At 30.4% G+C, this 21,877-nt stretch overlaps 2 long non-coding RNA genes across 6 annotated transcripts; one reads left to right on the top strand and one right to left on the bottom strand.

Annotated features, from left to right (window-relative positions):
- The first annotated feature begins 15,147 nt into the window (after window positions 1-15,147).
- On the top strand, window positions 15,148-16,014 carry LOC136063309 (uncharacterized). Its single transcript, XR_010624980.1, has 2 exons — window positions 15,148-15,374; window positions 15,589-16,014. It is a non-coding gene; the product is annotated as an uncharacterized LOC136063309 (long non-coding RNA).
- A 3,031-nt stretch (window positions 16,015-19,045) lies between these two features.
- On the bottom strand, window positions 19,046-21,200 carry LOC111993232 (uncharacterized). Of its 5 annotated transcripts, XR_010624995.1 has the most exons (6): window positions 21,145-21,200; window positions 20,337-20,483; window positions 20,130-20,254; window positions 20,002-20,046; window positions 19,282-19,930; window positions 19,048-19,192 (listed from the first exon to the last, which is right to left on the bottom strand). It is a non-coding gene; the product is annotated as an uncharacterized LOC111993232 (long non-coding RNA). The 5 variants fall into 5 exon arrangements; XR_010624996.1 differs by having other exon boundaries at window positions 19,046-19,192; window positions 19,282-19,700; window positions 19,853-20,254; XR_010624994.1 differs by having other exon boundaries at window positions 19,047-19,192; window positions 19,282-19,415; window positions 19,578-20,254.
- Between the last annotated feature and the right edge of the window lie 677 nt (window positions 21,201-21,877).

Genomic DNA, 21,877 nt, shown 5'->3' with positions numbered 1-21,877 from the left:
TGAAAAATTCAACGATGCTTTACTTGCCAAACAAGTGTGGCGTATGATTAATAATCCAAACTCCCTCTATCATAGGGTGTTCAAAGCAAGATTTTTTCTGAATAGCTTAATCCTTGATGCAAGGGACTCTACCTGTGGCTCCTATGCTTGGAAAAGAATAATCAGTACTCGTGATGTAATTCAAAAGGGTATGGTGTGGCGTATTGGCAATGGGATTCGGTGAGGATTAAGCAAGATCAGTGGCTGCCTAATCAACCTAGTAGAACCCCCATTTATGCTCTATCAGACCTGCCCTCAGATGCTACTGTCAGTACTCTAATAAACCATGAAAATGGAGAATGGAAGTCTAAAATTGTTCAGGCAAACTTTCTGCCACACGAAGCGGCTGCCATCCTAAGCATCCCTATCAGCGAAGAGTCCCCCCTGACCGCATCACTTGGTCTGTTACCCCATCAGGCCAGTTCTCCATAAGCAGTGCTTACAAAATATTGGTTGCGTGTGCTTCGAACGATCGTCCAGGTAGCTTCAACCCAGCCCCAACTAGGAAGTTCTGGAGAGGTATTTGGCAGCTCCGAGTTCCTAAGAAAATTCAGCTCTTCATATGGAGAGCTTGCCACAACGCGCTACCCACCATGTTCGATCTTCGGCGCCACCAAATTACCGATTCAGCTGTGTGTGCACTATGCAAAAATCATGAGGAAGACACGCTGCACGCCATATGGTTTTGTGTGGAGATTTCCTGTGTTTGGAACTCACTTACATGGTTCCATCAAGTGGTCACCTCCCCCCATCGAAGAAACGCTCAACATTTTGACCAACCAGTGCACCCTTTCGGACATCTTTGTTCCATGGCGGGAGACTTGCTGCAGGAGTACCTCGCTGCCCAAGAGCTTGAACCAATCCCCTCCCCTCCTCCCATGATGCAGCAGTGGCGACCTCTAGAATCTGAGCATGTCAAGTTGAACTTCGACGCAGTGGAGTTCAGCTCATTGAATTTGGCAAGCATCAGTGTTATTGCTAGAGACTGGAATGGAGCTATGGTTGGAGCCCTGTCCATACCCATATCCCTTTCCCAAACAGTGAACAAAATGGAGGTAGTTGCGTTCCGAAAAGCGGTTCAATTTGCTAAAGAGCTAGGTCTATAGAAAGTAATTATCAAAGGCGATTCTTTGGTGGTGATCAATGCCCTCTCACAAGGGCCTAGTTGTCTCTCTTCATATGGGAATGTTATTGATGACATCTTAGTCCTTGCTAATGACTTTCAGTTTTGTGAGTTTAGTCATGTTAAAAGAGTTTGTAATGTGGTAGCTGATATGCTAGCCCAAAGGGCTAAGAATTTGTTAGGGGCTCGGGTGTGGTTGGATGACCTCCTTGAAGACATTTATCCCTTGGTTTTGTTCGATGTTCATTGATGTTGCTTTCTTATTCAATAAAAGCCCAGACTTGATGTCCGGTTTCTCAAAAAAAAAAAATGTTTAGCAAAAAAAAAAAAAAAAAAAACTAATAAATTGAATTGAACATCAAGGAAACATAAAAAAAAAAAAAAAAAAAAAAAACTAATAAATTGAATTGAACATCAAGGAAACATAAAATTGCCATCAAACCTAATTGCTCTAACTTTACTTCATCAAACAGTAGTTGCATAAATCAATAGGGTGTTCCTTGCTGATAAAAAGATAAGAGATAATCATTTGACTACTTTAATGAGTATTCTTAATTCTGAATACTCAATACTTATGGTGTAAAATAATAATGAGTTTATTCAAATTGATAAAAGAAAAATAATTTCAGATAAATAAAATATATTTACTAAATCTTGACTAATTTATTGAGTATTCATAATTCAGAAAAATATTCTATTATCTGGACAAAATCCAAAAATTTTGGAATTAAATCTTGATTGTTAAAATTCTCAAAAAATAAAATCTTGATTGTAAACTTGTAAATCTACACACACACACACACACACACACACACACATATATATATATTAACAGGTAAAGTTGAAAGAAAGTCCAATTAGATTTCAAATTGAATTCAATTAGAGTTTAATTTTGCACCACATGTCCCATCTAATCTAAATTTTAAATTTTTGTGCCAAGTGAGTTAATTTATTGTAAAAATTGGATTTTAATTTTGCTCTACATGTCCCATCTAATCTAAGTTTTTCAGTTTTTGTTCCAAATGAGTTAATTTAGTATAGAAAAACAAGGAGTCCAATATAAAAAAACTATAAAAAAAACTTAATCATATAACTAAAAACAATTCAAATTTATAAGCCATTTATGTAATATACCATGACTATATACGGTCCATTACTAACTATGTTATATATATATATATATAACCAAAGTTTAGAGAAAATTCAATTAGAATCAAAGTTGAATTTTGCTTTTGATAGCTTTCCATACAAATTAAATTATTTAGATTTTTGCTGTTATTTTTTTCTCTAAAATAATGAGCATACTTTTTATCTAGTTTCTATTCAGATATTTTGTATGTGAAGATATTGAATGTAACAAACTGTAATTGAGCTTGTGGGGCCCGTGGGCCTGACAGTCACAGCCCATCGCGTAGTAGGCCCAAAGCCAGCGCCGAGGAGGACTGACCAGCTAAGGCTAAGTCAGACAAAGCCCCTCTTTGACTCACACCGAGGAGACCTCTCCGTCCTCGGCATACTAGGGATAATTTTTGGGAGGGGACAAGCCCAGAGCAAGCTGTCACATTCACACTTAATGCATTCACCTAACCCCTCTGGCCGCATTAATGGGGATATAACCCCTTAGCAGGGCAACGTTGATCAGAGTGAACCACTTGAGTACTGATAAGGCCTCTGATGGGACGGATGGCCAGAAGGGAGGCGAATGGATGATCAACAGATGGAAGAAGGAGATAGGAAGATGAAGACTATATAAGAAAAGCAAGTAAAGTAAAGAGGGGGGGAGGAAAAAAAGAAGAAAAAGGTCTCCTCGGCCCATGGCCGAGGAGCATCCTCCCAGTTGTATAGAAACTCTAAGTATCTTTTTCTAAATGAGAGTTCATGCTTGATGAACGACGGCCAGCGCCTAAACCTTTAACCCACTCTCTATAAATTTATTGTTTGGGCTTGTTGGGCTGAAAACCCATTCATTCTCAGGGTCAATCCAAACTGAGTCCCTACAGAGCTGAATGATCTCATGCACCTATCTCCATTCAATTTAGGAGATACTATTTGACCAATTTAATATTTTATTTTGTGTTGTATTTAGTAGAATTTCACAGACAATAATTGTGAATTGATATTGTATATTTAGTATCCAGTAGTGATATTATATATGTAATAGCAATGTAATAAGAAATTTGGCGTAACTAATATCATGAAAATTGATAGGAATAACTATTTAAGTACTCCTATGTCCTATATGTTCAATAACCCAAGTTAACATCAATAGTACTACTATAATTCATCATTCATGTGCATAAGCACGGGTTACATACTAGTTGTAATAACCGAAGACCATTAATTACATCTACAAGCAAAGCCCAATATGGAGTATTCTTTAATATTTATATTATTAGTTTGTCAAAGTTGTCCTACTTGAACTTCATGTTGAACTTTCTTTTCACAACACCCCCCCCCCCCCCCCCCCCAAAAAAGAGCTTATCATCTACCTACTACCTCTTTCTCTCTTTTCTAAATATTGGGCATATTACAGCTTACTCACCTGTAGATTGGCTGAAATTTAAGTGTGGTTTGAAATTTGACACTTTACCCACTTGAGATCAGCTCAATTAGAATTTTGTAACACACTTCTGTTAAAAACAAGATTTAATATGTAATTTTGCTTCACCTTATGTCTCTCTCCACCAAAAACACAAAAAACATAAAAATACAAAATAAAATAAGATCAAATATAATCCAATGAAACACTTGCATAATGGAATTTCAAACCACAGGTAGACAATTTAAATTTTGGTCAAACCTTAGGTGGGTAAAATATCAAATTTCAAACCATAGGTAGGCAACTTAAATTTCAGTCAAACCACGGATGGGTAAGTTGTAATTTTCCCAAAAAATTTTATGATAGGATTAGAACAGTTAAAACTAAGCCATTATTGGAATAGTAATTAAGTTTCTTTTTATTTTTATTTTTTTAATATCTATCAAAGTATTTTTTTAGGTGAATAATATCCTTAATTCATAAGGTAGAAGTAATAATCATGACAAAACAACTTCACAACAGTGTTGAATAAAAAATTAATTTTCACCAAGTAATTCATAACCTTCATGATCAGAATCCTACGCACATTACATTCTACTATATCTTGTATACAAAATTCATATATTGATATAATTGATGTATATATAGTAGCCTATAGAAATCATATATCTTTGTCAACTCAGACTAATCAACAAACCATTCTACACTAGCTTCCAAATTTTCCCCAATGCTTCTTTCATACTTTCTTGTGAAAGATCACATGCATAGAAACCTGCATATGACAAATATGTCCACTAAGCAGCCATATATACAATTGAAGGGAAAACAATCCATTCATGTCATGCATATTTTGTTAGAATGTAAGGGTTTTGCCAATTGATGAGATAAATAGTGTAATTAAGGAATGTTAAACTAATCCACAATGCAATAATTCAGATTCTTTGAATTGAACTTGAAAAAGAAAAAAGCAAAGGATAAGAGCTTCAACAAAAAAATATTGAATTGTCATTAAAAGGAGACACCCAAGCCTTTTGACCCTTTGGACCAAAATTCTCCCTCTCACAAAAAAAAAAGAAAAAAGAAAAAAGAAAAAAAAAAAAAAAGGCTTAGCAAAAGATACAAATGTAAACAAAACCCAAATGGAAAAATTAACATCAAATAATTTATAAAAAAAAAAAAAAAAAAAAAAAAACTTAACCAGTCAACAAACAACAGTGGTTGAAACTAATCTCGCTTCCACAAAATTTGAAAATTCAACCAAAATACCTGATAAAAAGTAGAGGAAAAAAAAAATACAAAACACAAACCTAGACACTTTTTTTTTTTTAATAAGTACACACCCAGGCACTTATGAATCAATATACAAAATCAAAGCCCTAAAATTGCACTTTCACTTAAAATAATACATAAATAGTGATTAAAAAAATATTAAATACATTAAGAAAAATCGGTTTGAAAGACTAATATGTACATGATGCTGCTTGAATAGCTGAAAAAATCTTTCTTCTTCCTTCACTCTCTTCCCCAAGTTTTCACAAGTGGGAGCAGTTGGGATGAGAAGGTCTTCCCTTTCTTTGATTCTAGTTCTATAGTCTACTTGTGAGAAAAATCCAAATTTTTTGCTCTTCTTTACCTCTTCGGATTTTATTTATTTATTTATTTTTGAGATAATTTATTTTTGATATTTTTCTCTCTTGTCTTCTTCTCTTTTCTGTACATGTATTTCCATTCTTGATTGGGACTTGAAGCGGCTGGAGATAAGTATAAAAATTAAAAAGACAAAAATGCCCTTTAGCTCTTTACATTGTAGTCATTTTTCCTTTCATATCCTTAAGGGTAAGAATGTAGTTACAATTCCATTAGTAATATATATATATATATATATAAAAGAATTAAAATGAAAAGACGTAAGATATCATGAGCCAAAAAGTCAAACAAGAGATAAGATAGAGCCAAGACCCAAACGACCAAACACAGGGGCGTAGTCAGGAATAATTACTTGGAGGGGCCAGATTGTAGTAGAGATATACTAAATATAATTTATAAGTTTATTGAATACAAAATTATCAATTTTCATATATTATCATATTTTTGTACGTTAATGAATATGAAAAACTGTCTAGTTCAATGAAGACATACAAAAAAGAACTAACTTGGGAGAGAGAGATATAATAAATTATCATATAAAATTCATTCTTACATGAATTATAATATAAATACACCTTTAGTTAAGTAATGGCCTTTTAGGATAAAAAAATTAAATAAACAAATCAATCAACAGTATAAACAAACAACATAAACCAAATAAATTAACAACACCCTGCTACCTTGCATAATGTAATGGCTGAAAACAAAATACACAAACTCATGGCCCTCATCCCAATTGCCTTCCATAGATTAATTTTTTTTCATTTATAATTTACTTACTTTACTACCCAACTACACAATGCAAGCCCTACCCTACCCCCACTCAATAGACAAAAAAACACAAAAGCCAAAAGGCTAAGTCATAGAGTTAGTGGAGTCAGGGGGTCAAAACTAAAGAATACAGTAAAAATAAACACAAAAAAACAAAGTCAAATATGCATAAATAGCTGTGTTGGCAAAGGGATATCACACATTCACATACAAATATTTGATATTTCTATTCTGCTATTCAGACTTCAGTATTTAGTTTAGTTGTTGAGAAAAAGAGAGAGAAGTGAGACGAGAATGACTGAATACCTTGAGGAATTGAGGTGAGGGCTTAGGTTAAGGTGATGAACGAAACAGTGGGTTAGTGGAGGCTGTGGCGTCACGGCGAGCGGGTGAGAAGATTGTTTCCAAGGCAAAGGAGTGACACTATTGGAGGTGAGAATTGAGAACTGAGAAGGAAAAAAACCAAGTTGTAGGCGTGACAGTCAAATTGCTCTCTCTTTTTTTCAAACGGTGAGTATGGAAGATGCCTATGTTTTGTTTGATTAGGTATTTTAGATTTGGGGTTGGGTTGGGCTGGAAGTGTGTTTAGTTTAGAGGAGAAATTTTTTGTTTTATTAAGGATTTGGGGCTGGCTGGTGGGATTAGATGTGGGCTAGGGTTTTTTATTTATTTATTTATTTATTTGAAGTTGTATTGGACTACAACTCTAGAAGAATTGTTGAAATAATTTTGGGGGGATTGGATATCAATTTTTAGGGGGGCCCAAGTCAATTTCCATATACTCTAAGGGAAACTTGAAAAATTTTGGGGGGGCCATCTGTCATGTGGCTCCGCCCTTGACCAAACGGCTCATGCTCTTTAACCCTTCAAATTTATAGCTTTTAAGTAGGGGTGTCAAATGGGTGGGTTTGGGTAGGCATAATTGGGTTGGGTACATAAAACTTATTTACCCATTTATTACTCATTTAACTAATTAATTCTAACCCAACCCAATTATTATGGGTAAACCCCAGCCCATCCAATAACTCAATAATCAAAATTATCAAAATACCCCTAAAACTTGAAAATGCCCAAAGTACTTTTAAAATCCTTTAAAATTATCAAAACTAGCTTTTAAACCCATGCAAATGCACGAGAATTACATAAGTATATGTATTTTCGGGTTCTCAGGAAAAATAAAATAAAACAGTACATCTATTTTCAACAAACTAAAAATAAAAATAAAAATAATGAAAATTTTGTAAGAGTCCACAAATAAATTTTTGTACATAATTATAATTAGAATCCGAGAAAGCAAATATGTTCAAAATTTTAGGTAAATATTTGGAGAAACATTTTGTTTCAAAAGTCTGCCTTAAATAAATTTAATTAAATAAGTATGTAGCTAATGCAATTGAATTTATAAATTTTGAAAAATAACACTTGGTATGAATTTCAAATTTAAAATGTATATAACACTCAGTATGCTCTCCATAAAAATATGTGTTGTCTTACAAATAGATTTTCTTTTAAACCTATTCTAAACAACTAAAACTGTAACACCTACTATGATGGAGAGAAATATTTTTTGGAAGCAAATTGTTGGAGAAGCAAGATTGTTGTCCGTTTCACATTCTTCATCTAAATACTTCTTCAGGTAAAGAAATTGAACCCATGAACCTAAGTTTAAACAGGAAAAAAAAAAAAAAATCAAAGAGATTTAGACAACAAATTTAGCACTTACTTTGATAAGACAATTTTAATTATAAAAATACAAACCGACCTCAAGAATATCTCATCATCTCCCAATCTAAATAAAACTTGCTTTATTTAATGTGCATGATAGTGGATGACAAAATCTTTGGTTTATGCAATGGTGAAAGACTAATGATTCCATAATGACATAAGACTTGATATGTCATATTAAACTTTACCTTGAAACTACCCAACTACTCATCTAAGCCCATTTTTTCACTAACAAAATAAATATTTCCAAGATGCATGATATTAAGAAAAGTATTTAGTCCTTTCCTTACCTTGCATAGACTATAGAAGTACCTTTAAAATTCAAATGTAAATATAAACTTTGGGGTGTGGAGTTATGTGGTTTTGGCTTAATTATCTGTCGTTTACTAATCTCTCTAATAATTTGCAAAGTAAATATATTTAAAGAATTTACTAATTTGCTCAAAGTAACCTAAAAAAATTAAGGAGATTCATAGAAACAAACTAACCTAAGTAAATAACTTAACACCACATATAAACTTGAAACGCACCAAATCTGAAACCTACCAATTTTGGCCTGTGGTAATGTAATCAATATTTCATCTCTTAAATTCATTTTTTTCCTATAAAATCTATAAGTTGACAATTTGGAACACCAATCTACCATTCCTAGGAACCATAACGAATGGAACACCAATATATCATTCCTAGAAACCACAACGAATCGAACCATGAGACTATAGAACATTTGACAACAAAAAAGTTTAAAACCAAAAAATGGTTACAAATTTATGAAAGAAAAAGTTAGGGGAAAGTATTAATTTGAGGTATCATAATTTGTGCGAGGGTATGAAGGAACATATTCAAAGTTGAAATCAAAGAGATCTTTCTTAATGTTTGTGATTAAGCCCAAGTTATTACCCCTTAAAGAATTAAAAAAGCCAGGAACAAACTAACCTAAGTAAAAAAATAAAATAAAATAAAAGCCACATATAAGCTTGAAACACACCAATCTAAAACTTACATGACAATTTCAAATACCAAATCTTCTATTCTTAGGAACCACAATTGCATTTTCCTCTTTTTCTCTTTTTTTTTTTTTTTTTTTTTTTTTTTTTTTTTTTTTTTTTTTTTTTTTTTTTTTTTTTTTTTTTTTTGCTATCATATCATGGTAAAGGAAAGAAAGAAATTTTAGCATTTATTTTTAGAATCAGAGTCCATATTTGATAATATTCAAAATTATTTTAGTTCTATTTTTTTTTAATTACTCAACCCAAAGGTTTAAATTTTTGTGCGAACACTATCAAGAAAAATTTAGAAGGGAAAAAAAATTATATCGATGGTCTAACTATATATTAAATTACCGTGCTCACCATTGTGGTTGATCGTAAAGCTGAAATTTCAAGCACAATGTGTAATGTTGTTTGAATGACCCATTTATATCTTCAAGTTTCTGCCCTCTATTTTAATGTTCACTTCAACTTTTGAAATGATCACTTCAATAGAAACAATCTTAGTATCTGACTGATTGCCATCTCTTGTCTAGTCAGTTACATGTTTTGGTTTTTGTTTTGAATTTGAAAGCTATTTTAGACATTTACATCTAACATTGTCATCTAATAATTATAGTACTATCCCTTTGAAGTATGAAAAGAATGTGAGCTTGTTATTTCTTTCTAATACAATGCTTTTCTGGGTACTCTCAATAATATCTACTAATTAGAAGATTCTAATTTGGTTTTGTAGCAGGCAGTGGAAGCAAAACAATAGCTTAGCATAATCCCTACGACAAAGAAATTTATCTCAAATTATAATGTTTTCTTTTGGTAGAACATATCAATATATATATAAAAGCAGAGACCTCATGTGAGAGTGCATGAGGTCCTGCCACGTGGCACTCTAATATTGCATTTAAATTATTTTACCTTTTTTCATTAAGTTTTTTTATTGTTACCCAATAAATCATAGTAACTTATTTTTACTATTATATAAATTTAGCATTTTTTACCTCTTTTTATTAAGTTTTTTTTTTTACTATTACTCAATAGATAATAGTAACTTATTGCATTTAACATTTTTTACCTTTTTTCATTAAGTTTTTTTTACTATTACTTAATAAATCATAGTAACTTATTTTTACTATTATATAAATTTAGCATTTTTTACCTCTTTATTAAGTTTTTTTTTACTGTTACCCAATAGATCATAGTAACTTATTTTTACTATTATATTGATATGAGTTGTTCTTGACAATTAGACCAATTAGACCAAAAGTTATGTATATAAAATTGATTACCTTTTAAAAGTATACCAAACCTTATGAAAAACTCCGGCCCAGTTCCTACCTTAATATTATGACCCAAGTTTGACCATTCTTACGTGTAAATCAAAGCAAAAACTCTTACCTTCTTACAGACTCTCTTCTTCCTCCCCCATTATAGATGATACTTCTAGGAAATCTCATTCTCATGAAATATCTCTTCATTTTTCCCCAATTTCAATTCAATATGTTTTGTCTATTAATAATATTCTATGAAATTTATGTAGACAAATTCTCTATCATCGACCAGTGCAACAAAAATATATATAAATCTTGAGATCCTTAGGTTGCTGAATAATTGACAAGTGCATATTTCTAAATTTATAATAACAAAAAAGTCTAATAAAGAGCATATACTATCTCACAAAATGCCATTAACTTAATATTTTCTTTAAAAAAATTCAATGATAGGAATGGTAAAAAACATGATCCTATACAAGAAATACCAAAAATACATGCAAAACAATTTTCATATGAGGATTTATCTTTAAATAATATGAAGACAATAGTAAAGATAAAATGCATTGAATGAGATCCTACGAAAAAGTTTGTTAATTATTTCAAATTATACTCATCATTTATGTATAAAAATAATAATAGATATATTATTTACATTAAAAAAAATACATATTAATTTCAAAGTTTATTGGAAGATGTGAACTGCTAGGGTATTGCAATAATAAGTAATATTGATACAACAATGGGTTGGTATTACATTTTGTGCGTATTTTGTGTAATGAATGTCAAATTACAAACAAGATCATTTTGGTGTGCAAAATGTAAAACAAAAAAAAATTTTTCTATCCCAAAGTTAGAGGCACTCACATTAGCTACATACTCTCCAAATATTTATAATATATTTATCTCACTATAACTATATATATATATATATATACAATTGCAAACTACTTTAGATACAGGATTTAAATTGAATTTTTAATGCAACTAACAAAACAAAGTTTGTGATATTTGATCGAGATGCCGAGAAAATCCTAAATAAATCTACAAGATCGAGATTTGCTGAAAAATAAACTAAGGTACAACTTATTTAAATTATTGTAAAAATATTGATATTGAGAAGGAATCTCACGTTATTTGAAAAAAAAAAAAGGAAAAAAATGGATTTCTCTACTTCATTTGAATGAATTCAATCTAAAAGATGGTTTTGAAAATTATATAGTTGCTAAGATTTTTTATGTGCCTTCAAATGATAAAAAGGTATGGAAGAAAAAAAATAGAGAATTCAACATGCTATTTAATTCTTTTTGCTGCACTATTCCAAAATTAATAAATAAAAATTTTACAAAAAACTGTCATATCATTGAAATTTAATATAAATGCAAATACCTATGAAAAATCTTAGCAAAAAGTCCAAACTTTGTAAGATTTAATAAAAAATCTCTTAGTGCCAATTCATTAGTAATTAACACAAATGATGCAACAAAAGAAAAAAATGATAAAGCTCAAAAATTGAACAAATATGGACGGACTAAATTTCAAATGTTGAAGATGGAGAAACTGATGATGACAACAAGTGTCACCATATCACAATAACAAAGCATTGAAAGGAAAAAAAAAATTGTAATGAAGTTTTTTATTACATCACATAATAAAAATCAATAATATAGAATGAATTAATATGCTTTTATCAATTTTATTATACAATATTACTCCAAGTTGTTTTCATTATTCTCATTACTTGACAAAATAATTATAATAGATATATGTGTGCAATTTATAATTGTTACTTTTTATGATGAACTCATTACTAGCAAAGTTTTATAATAAATATGCTATAATATATGTATAATATTTTCCAAAAACAAATTTACATAAAACATTATAACATTATCCGTGCATCGCACGGGAAACTTACTAGTTGTATATAATAGATATAAACTATATGGTTGTTACCTCTACGTTACCAACCATAGAAATACAAAGAGTAGTACAACCTCAACAACCATTATGATTTTAATCAACAATATTGTACACTAACGCATTAGGCATAAACTGTCAATATGATTGGTTAGTAATAGGAAAAGAAGAAAACCTAAGACATCATAAATTTAGCAAAGTATACATACATACATCGTGACCTATACCATTAGTTTTTATTTATTTATTTATGAGTTTATTGCATTCATAGTACTATACTGACCTAGCAAGCTAGAAATTCTCAAATATCTTGAGTATTCTAATGACAAATATTGTAACGAAAACTTAAAAATGCTAAACACCACAAACCAAATATATTATTTTTTTGAAATTGAAATTAATAATTATAGAATTCTAACATGACGAAGTTCGAGACAATAAGAAGAGAATATTAATAAAGATAATATATGTAAGAGGAAAAGCTATAGAAATAGAATTGACATTTCTATTTGAAATTACCTCTGCTTGCATCTTTGCAAGTTTTTTTACAGTCTTAGATACAATTTTCTTAGCTCTTTTGTCAATCAAAATGAATGTTTTTGAACCGGTCTTATTTTCTACTTGGATTTGTATCCTATAGCTATTTCAGTTGCAAAGTTTTTTGTATAATGCATATTTATATTGTGTGTGCATTTGTAAATTTACAAAGAAGACTCTTTATCATCTTTTCAGTGGTTAGACTTGAACATTGTATTAATGCTTTCATGGGATTCTATGTGTTTTTTGAAGAACAAATTATTTTTTGAAGGCTGGCCTATTTCACTTAATGTAATAGTAAAATATGGAAGGGGGTGGATGGTTAGTTGTTCAGATAATGATGGTAAAGTGCAGGTGTTCTTCTAAAAGAAATAAAATTGACTGGCTTTGTTTTCGAGTGCAAGGATAGGTTGGGAGAAGTANAAAGAATATTTGGCTCAATAGTTTTGATAAGCTAAATTTAACCAAAAGAATATAGGCGTATAATCCCTTTATATGGAAAGCTAAATTTAATAAACTCTTGATTATAAATTTCTGCTTCAGCATAATCTAACAGTCTCAGCTTCCAAAGAATGGCCAAGTGCTACCTGTCAAGTATAAATTTTAAAATATTGTTTAATGATGAAATGATATATTTTTCTAGCTTAAGATTTATTGGAGAATTATGTGAAACAATCTTGGACAATATTAAGGTTCTGCTTAGATCCATAGGAAATTTTAGGAAACATATGCATAATTTTTCAGATTTGTAAAATTTTCATTTGCCCAAACTCAAATACCCAAAAAGACCTCATACAAGCTAAGTTTCATAGACTACAAAAATTATTTTTTACAAATTCTTGATGCAATGAGCTATTATTGGTATAAAGTATACATAATAAAAGAACACCAAAATCTGCTTAAAATTCTGCAAGTCGAGGATTCTGTTAATATAAAGAAAACAAATTTTCCCTATCCTAGCTGCCTTGACTAAGTTAGTAGGAAGTATCATATTCTTTTTTCTTTTCCTGTCTTGGATTTGTTCATTTTGGATGTAGAGTGTCTATTTTTTAATATAAAATTTTACTGAATTACATCCCCACGATACGGAATTATATAGAACCCAGAAAAGCTTCTCAAAATTTGAACCCTAAGTGAAGAATAGTCCATTCAAGCCTTCACAGATGAGGGAAATTGTATACCAAAAAAAAAAAAAAAAAAGGAGGTTGGTCTAAAGCCATCTTCTAGCACTGGGACACTCTTGCTCCTTCCATATCCCTTCCAAAGTGAACAGTAAAAAAATCGCGCTTTGAGTCTATTTGATTGTTTTCTTAGCCATCTCATGGATATAAATTGAACAAATGGTCAACCACTCTAGAAAACTTCAACTTAGCTTTCCATATAAAGGGATTACACGCCTATTGCTTTGCTAGGAAATTCCATTGTTGGCCGAATAGTTATATAATTGAAATAATATTTGGCTCCAAAGTGGATGATATGTAGGGTATCCTTGACATTGGAAAAGAATTGTTTGCTGAAGCAAAAACTACAAGTGGCTAGCTCACAAGAATGGCCAAGTGCTACCTGTCGATTATAAATTTGAAGATATTGTCTAATGATGAAATGATATAACCACTTATAAATTACATATATCAGAGTGTGAAGATTAAAAAGGTGCAGTGATATGTAAGCTTAAAAAATCTGCTTAAAATTTTACAAAGTCAAGGATCCTGTTATTATAAAGAAAACAAACTTATCCCTATCCTAGCTGCCTTGACTAAGTTCAGCAAGAAGTATCATATTCTTTATTTCTTTTCCCATCTTGGATTTGATCAAGGAGGATGAACATGTTGTGGCCATTTTGGATGTAGAGTGTCTAATTTTCAATATGAAATGTTAATAAATTACATCCCCACGGTACGAGAGAATATAGAACCAAAACAAGTTTCTCAGAATTGAAACCCTAAGTGAAGAACAGTCCATTCAAGCCTTCACAAGATGGAAAAAAATGGGGAAACACATGGTCAATTGTAAATAGCAAAAACAGAGGGAGATAAAAAAAAAAAAAATGAGGTTGGTGATGACTTGGCAAGTTAGATTGTTAAATTTTTTTTAATTAGTAGACAAGGTTTTTATTTTTTTTAGGGAGTTTCAATCTATGGCATCCGCCCTGATGATAGCTCTTTATCATCAATTTCGGATGCCAATTGGTTTTTGATGTAATTAGTTGGCAAGTTAGATTTTTAAATGAATTGCATTATATAAAAAAGTGACATTTACTTCAAGTTTTATATATATATTTTTAAAGATTTGTACAAGCATTAATCTTTATCTTTTTATCTCTGCAAATATATTATACTATTATTTTTTGTATGTTTGATTAATATTTTTTTTAATCACGGTTAGTTAGGCTAAGATACTTATATGTGGGGTGGAATTAACTAGGTTGTGGGGTTTACTTAAAAGGCAACCTGCTAGAGTAAGAGTAAACTGTGAAGAATACCAAGCGTTGACAGTTAAAGGGTTCAAATTGTTTATGGGTTTTTTTATTTTATGTATGGTTTTCAATGCAACTAACATCAATTTAATACACAAACATGAAGGGGAAATGAGAGTTCTCAATGCATTTTTTTAAAGCTTTCTTTGATTTATTAATTTTTAGTGCTTACTATTTCAATGTTAAGGACTCAGTGACAAACTTATTTTGTATTTGTACTGTTGTTTTAGTTTTGGGAAAATTTGATGAGTTTTCTATGTTTGTGTTTTGCAATTCGTTTGTGAATGGTGATGTGGGGGACTTAGACGAAGATGATGAGCTACCTGTCTTCTATCTCAAGGTTTTTGTTTTTCCTTTATATATTAAGCTATAAATGCTAATAGTTTCTTTGAAATCTTATATAGATTCTATTTATAGTCATAGTGTCAACATAATATATTCAATTAGACTCCTATTAATATTATTTTTTTCCTAAGTTATTGAATCAAACATGCATCTAAATTCTGTTTTAAATGGAAATAATTCAATTGAAGCTTATTTACCTTTTTTCCTAGACAAGAGATGAATGTTTACATTGAATTGTGTACCTGATGGTGCAATCCCCCACATAGATAGTGTGGAAGAAAACCATAAACTGGAGTTCTATGGAGTTCTTGAAATCTTGCCTCAAGTTATGATTAGGAGTTCTATGATGATTGTATGTACGTAACTTATTATAGAACATGGTGGAAATATTGAATCTAAAGGAAAGAGGAAACATTTTGGTCGAGAGCAAATGTCACAAATGTCTCAAAGGCTATTAGCACATGTTGACAAGTTTGGGGTTTGATGGTGCCATAGAAGTTTCAGTGGAAGCATTCTCTCAATTGCTAAGCTGTAATGTATGTAAATTAGGCTACCTATTGAAAAAAATTAGGCTAGATATTGAAAGTTCTTGCTGAATGCTAATACAATTTTTATTCAACTTTGATGTTGGTTTTTATTCCCTTTTAGTTTTTACATAGAAGTAAGAACATAGAATTTGTATTTTAATTTTTTGTGTTTTTGTGTATGCATATCCACATTCTTGCACACAATATATACATGATCAACTTATATAGTTGCATGGCTAGATAGTTTAGCAAATACCTGTTAGTAACATTCAACATTTTTTTTTTATGAATTAGTTTATGTAACATGCCTCATTAAATAGATCAATCATCAAATATTTAGAAAGAAATTATAAGTAGCATGTAACTTTGCAATATGAACGTTAGACTTGCATATCTCTTTTCCAACTACAAAATGTACCAATAATGAGAAACACTATTTCAAAGGCAATTTAATTGGAAAATAATTGTGCTTGCTGAAGGAGGAATAAAGATTCATAAATTTGCTTTTGCAAGTTTGGAATGGAGTATTTTTAAAGGCTATGATTATGGATTCATCAAACTTGCAACATTTAACCATTTAAACTTGCTATTTAAGTACATGAATATTAGGAATTAATCTTATAGTTTTCATCAATCTAGAGGAAGATGAATTTAAAAAAATGAAGTTCTTGAACATTTTTCTGAATTTTCCCGTGCATCGCACGGGTTAGCGACTAGTATATATATAAAAGCAGAGGCCTCATGTGAGAGTGTATGAGGTCCTGCCACGTGGCACTCTAATATTGCATTTAAATTATTTTACCTTTTTTCATTAAGTTTTTATTTTTATTTTTACCCAATAAATCATAGTAACTTATTTTTACTATTATATAAATTTAGCATTTTTTTACCTCTTTTTATTAAGTTTTTTTTTTTACTATTACTCAATAGATAATAGTAACTTATTGCATTTAACATTTTTTACCTTTTTTCATTAAGTTTTTTTTACTATTACTTAATAAATCATAGTAACTTATTTTTACTATTATATAAATTTAGCATTTTTTACCTCTTTATTAAGTTTTTTTTTACTGTTACCCAATAGATCATAGTAATTTATTTTTACTATTATATTGATATGAGTTGTTCTTGACAATTAGACCAATTAGACCAAAAGTTATGTACTATAAAATTGATTACCTTTTAAAAGTATATCAAACCTTATGAAAAACTACGGCCCAGTTCCTACCTTACATATTATGACCCAAGTTTGACCATTCTTACATGTAAATCAAAGCAAAAACTCTTACCTTCTTACAGACTCTCTTCTTCCTCCCCCATGTATAGATGATACTTCTAGGAAATCTCATTCTCATGAAATATCTCTTCATTTTTCCCCAATTTCAATTCAATATGCTTTTGTCTATTAATAATATTCTATGAAATTTATGTAGACAAATTCTCTATCATCGACCAGTGCAACAAAAAATATATATAAATCTTGAGATTCCTTAGGTTGCTGGAATAATTGACAAGTGCATATTTCTCAAATTTATAATAACAAAAAAGTCTAATAAAGAGCATATACTATCTCACAAAATGCCATTAACTTAATATTTTCTTTAAAAAAATTCAATGATAGGAATGGTAAAAAACATGATCCTATACAAGAAATACCAAAAATACATGCAAAACAATTTTCATATCAGGATTTATCTTTAAATAATATGAAGACAATAGTAAAGATAAAATGCATTGAATGAGATCCTACGAAAAATGTTTGTTAATTATTTCAAATTATACTCATCATTTATGTATAAAAATAATAATAGATTATATTATTTACATTAAAAAAAATACATATTAATTTCAAAGTTTATTGGAAGATGTGAACTGCTAGAGTATTGCAATAATAAGTAATATTGATACAACAATGGGTTGGTATTACATTTTGTGCGTATTTTGTGTAATGAATGTCAAATTACAAACAAGATCATTTTGGTGTGCAAAATGTAAAACAAAAATAAATTTTTCTATCCCAAAGTTAGAGGCACTCACATTAGCTACATACTCTCCAAATATTTATAATATATTTATCTCACTATAACTATTATATATATATATATATATACACAATTGCAAACTACTTTAGATACAGGATTTAAATTGAATTTTTTAATGCAACTAACAAATCAAAGTTTGTGATATTTGATCGAGATGCCGAGAAAATCCTAAATAAATCTACAAGATCGAGATATTGCTGAAAAATAAACTAAGGTACAACTTATTTAAATTATTGTAAAAATATTGATATTGGAGAAGGAATCTCACGTTATTTGAAAAAAAAAAAAAGGAAAAAAAATGGATTTCTCTACTTCATTTGAATGAATTCAATCTAAAAGATGGTTTTGAAAATTATATAGTTGCTAAGATTTTTTATGTGCCTTCAAATGATAAAAAGGTATGGAAGAAAAAAAAATAGCAGAATTCAACATGCTATTTTAATTCTTTTTGCTGCACTATTCCAAAATTAATAAATAAAAATTTTACAAAAAACTGTCATATCATTGAAATTTAATATAAATGCAAATACCTATGAAAAATCTTAGCGACAAAGTCCAAACTTTGTAAGATCTAATAAAAAATCTCTTAGTGCCAATTCATTAGTAATTAACACAAATGATGCAACAAAAGAAAAAAAATGATGAAAGCTCAAAAATTGAACAAATGTGGACGGACTAAATTTCAAATGTTGAAGATGGAGAAACTGATGATGACAACAAACGTCACCATATCACAATAACAAAGCATTGAAAGGAAAAAAAAAATTGTAATGAAGTTTTTTATTACATCACATAATAAAAATCAATAATATAGAATGAATTAATATGCTTTTATCAATTTTTATTATACAATATTACTCCAAGTTGTTTTCATTATTACTCATTACTTGTACAAAATAATTATAATAGATATATGTATGCAATTTATAATTGTTACTTTTTATGATGAACTCATTACTAGCAAAGTTTTATAATAAATATGCTATAATATATGTATAATATTTTCCAAAAACAAATTTACATAAAACATTATAACATTATCCGTGCATCGCACGGGAAACTTACTAGTAATGCTAAAATCAGTGTTATAATGAGTAAAAACCAATTTTCCAAGTAAAATCTTTCAAACATTTTTGCAACAGCGCATTAAAAGGTAAGCTGAATAGGTTACTCGTTTATACCCTCCAACACAAAGAAGCATCAAGGGCCGCTTTGGCAAAACCTTCTAAAATTGAACCTTCATCCTGCAGAATATCTGATTCAGTGAGTAAAAATAAAAGCTTTAGTTTTAAAATTTTAAAAATAAGATTAAAACTTCAGTTAACATGCATACATGTGTCCATTTTTTTAAATTCAATGCATCTGGCACATTTCAATGTGGCAATTGGGAGTTACACAATTTCACTCAAATTGTCCACTTCAGTTGATACAAGGCCTTCAATATTCTTTAGCGGTGGTACAATCATTCTGCAGAACTTATTACAGTCATATTTCAAATAAGATTTAAGATCAAGCCTATTCTGTTAGCATGAAAGGAACATAGATATCATTGCATGGAGAACTTTATACCCCAACTGTGAAGGGAATAAAATGATTAGTGTTGGAAAAAAAAAAGGAGATAATATCTACTTGTTTTTTATGTCTGCCTTCCTTCAACCAAGCATGGGAGCATCAACTGTCAGCACAATAGCCTTGTATCCATTTCTTTCAGCTCTCTGAACTAGTTGAGCTGCTACATCGGTTCTTATATACCTATTCCCAGACGAATATCAGATTACAGTGTTACTTGCTAACAACAGGATCACCAATACAAAGACAAAGAAAGCAACCAAAAGAAAGTGTCGCTGCTAAAGAAATATACATTTCATTAATGAAATTATAAGAGCTAAAGAAGGATTGAATACATATAATTGAAAAAACTGAATGGCATTGCAGCTGGAAGCAACCTCCTCGATAGTGCAGGAAGACATGGAGGACAAAATCTGCAATGAAAAATAACTTACAATTCATGAAACTTAGCAAGAAAATTAGCTCCATATTTAAAAATCAATACCATTATAGTATTAGACGCAGCTGCTGCTCTGGCTGTGGCGATCTCCTAGAATAATCACAATAAGGAAGTAAATAAGAATCCAAACAAATTTCAACTGCGACTGAGAACTCTTCCAAGAAGATTTGGACCTTCTGGATGAGCCAACTTATGCATAGCAGATGGAGCTACCATGATTGGCGCTGAGATTTTTTAACCCAGTACAGTAGTTGACAAATTTATTCTGCTTACATCTACAAGAATTCTAGGCCGGAACCTGAGAAGCAATGGAGAGTGATCAGGAAATTATTGTAGCCAGTTTACAGCAAAAATCACCAACTGAATTAGCAGCAGCATACGTTATTCTGCAAAATGCTTCCACATTCTCTTTTAGGGTGTATTGATCCTCAGCTCCCCCAGAATAGTAGTCATAATACATTTTTGGAAGAGCTTGCCTAGCCAATTCTTGAAACTCGTTAACATTAACGGGTTCACCCTACATTATCCTGGATACATGAGCATTAATAGATGGATTACTTTCCAGTGATTTAATACTAGATGCATTCTGAAGAGAGTAAACCGTATAAAGACATTGATTATGATAGTATCAACAATGGCAAGAATTTCTTAAAATACGTGATACTCCGGTTTAAGGCCTTAAAAATTTTGCTTGGCCTTGCTTATATTATGATATAGCCACAGGCCAGCTTGAGGCAAAGTTGGGTTCCCAAGCAACTCTAAATTTCTTGCACAAAGTAGTATAACTTCGATGAATTATAATCAAAGCCATTCACATACTATGTACTGCCTATTGGTCATTCCTCACCAGTCACCACCATTTTAAGCAAGTCAATCTACAATATTGAAAATATTCACATATACATATTCATATGGATTGGTAAGACATCCCAGAAAACATTTATTTATTTATTTTTTCTTCTTTACTATGTTTAGTTCGTGGTCTACAAAGTACTGCAGAACATAAAGATTCAACATGGTACATACATAAGCAGAACAAAAACCAGTTAAAAGCCTGAAATCACTTCAAAGCATTAGCAATCAATACCAATAAAAAGCATGATGACCCATTAAAGTATTAACATTCATTACTACTCAAAAGATGGCCAAGTAGTAGTAGATCATGATCAAAATATAAGCAGCGCATACCTACAAGAGCTGAGATTGAAAGTCCCTAGAGTTTTTACAATCTAAGCAGCCACTGAGGCTCCGCTTGGAAGTTTATAAAGGAATGAAATGGAATGGAATGGAATGATCATTAAAGGAATGGAATGGAATAGAATAGAATGGAATGGATTTAGTAGGGAAAGGAATGAAATGGAATGGAATGGAATGAAATTTAAAAATCTTGTTTGGATGTTATAAAATAAAGGAATGGAATGGAATGGAAAGTAAGTAATACTGTTTGGAAGTGACATTGGAAGGAATGGAATGGAATCATTTTATAATAACATTACTATTATACCCCTCATTTTAAAGAACATAAAAAATAATCAATGACAACTTATAATTGCTTTGAAATATTTAGTGTTTAGTGGATAATGTGAAACTAGTTTGCCACAATTGGGTCTATGTTAGATTATTGAATTACAATATAGATTTTCAAGGTGAATAGATTGCATCATGCTAAGACCAGAGGTGATAGAACTATTAACATATCAATTTCTTGATATAAAACTAAAATAATTATAGTTTAAGGAAAAAAGAAAAATTTATTGTAGCTAAAAAACAAGTTATATATATTTCTATGTTGTAAAGCAATTCACGCATCACATATTTATTCTCAACAAAATAAATAGTCTAAAAATGCAAACAAATATCTTTAAAAAAAAAAAAAAAAAACTCCGGTAATGAGTCTTGCCAAAACAAAACAAAACAACAT

This window comes from Quercus suber, unplaced genomic scaffold, assembly GCF_002906115.3.
Source record: "Quercus suber isolate HL8 unplaced genomic scaffold, Cork oak 2.0 scaffold_510, whole genome shotgun sequence".
In the NCBI taxonomy this organism is placed as follows: domain Eukaryota; kingdom Viridiplantae; phylum Streptophyta; class Magnoliopsida; order Fagales; family Fagaceae; genus Quercus; species Quercus suber.
This window is presented reverse-complemented; position numbering and strand designations above follow the sequence as displayed.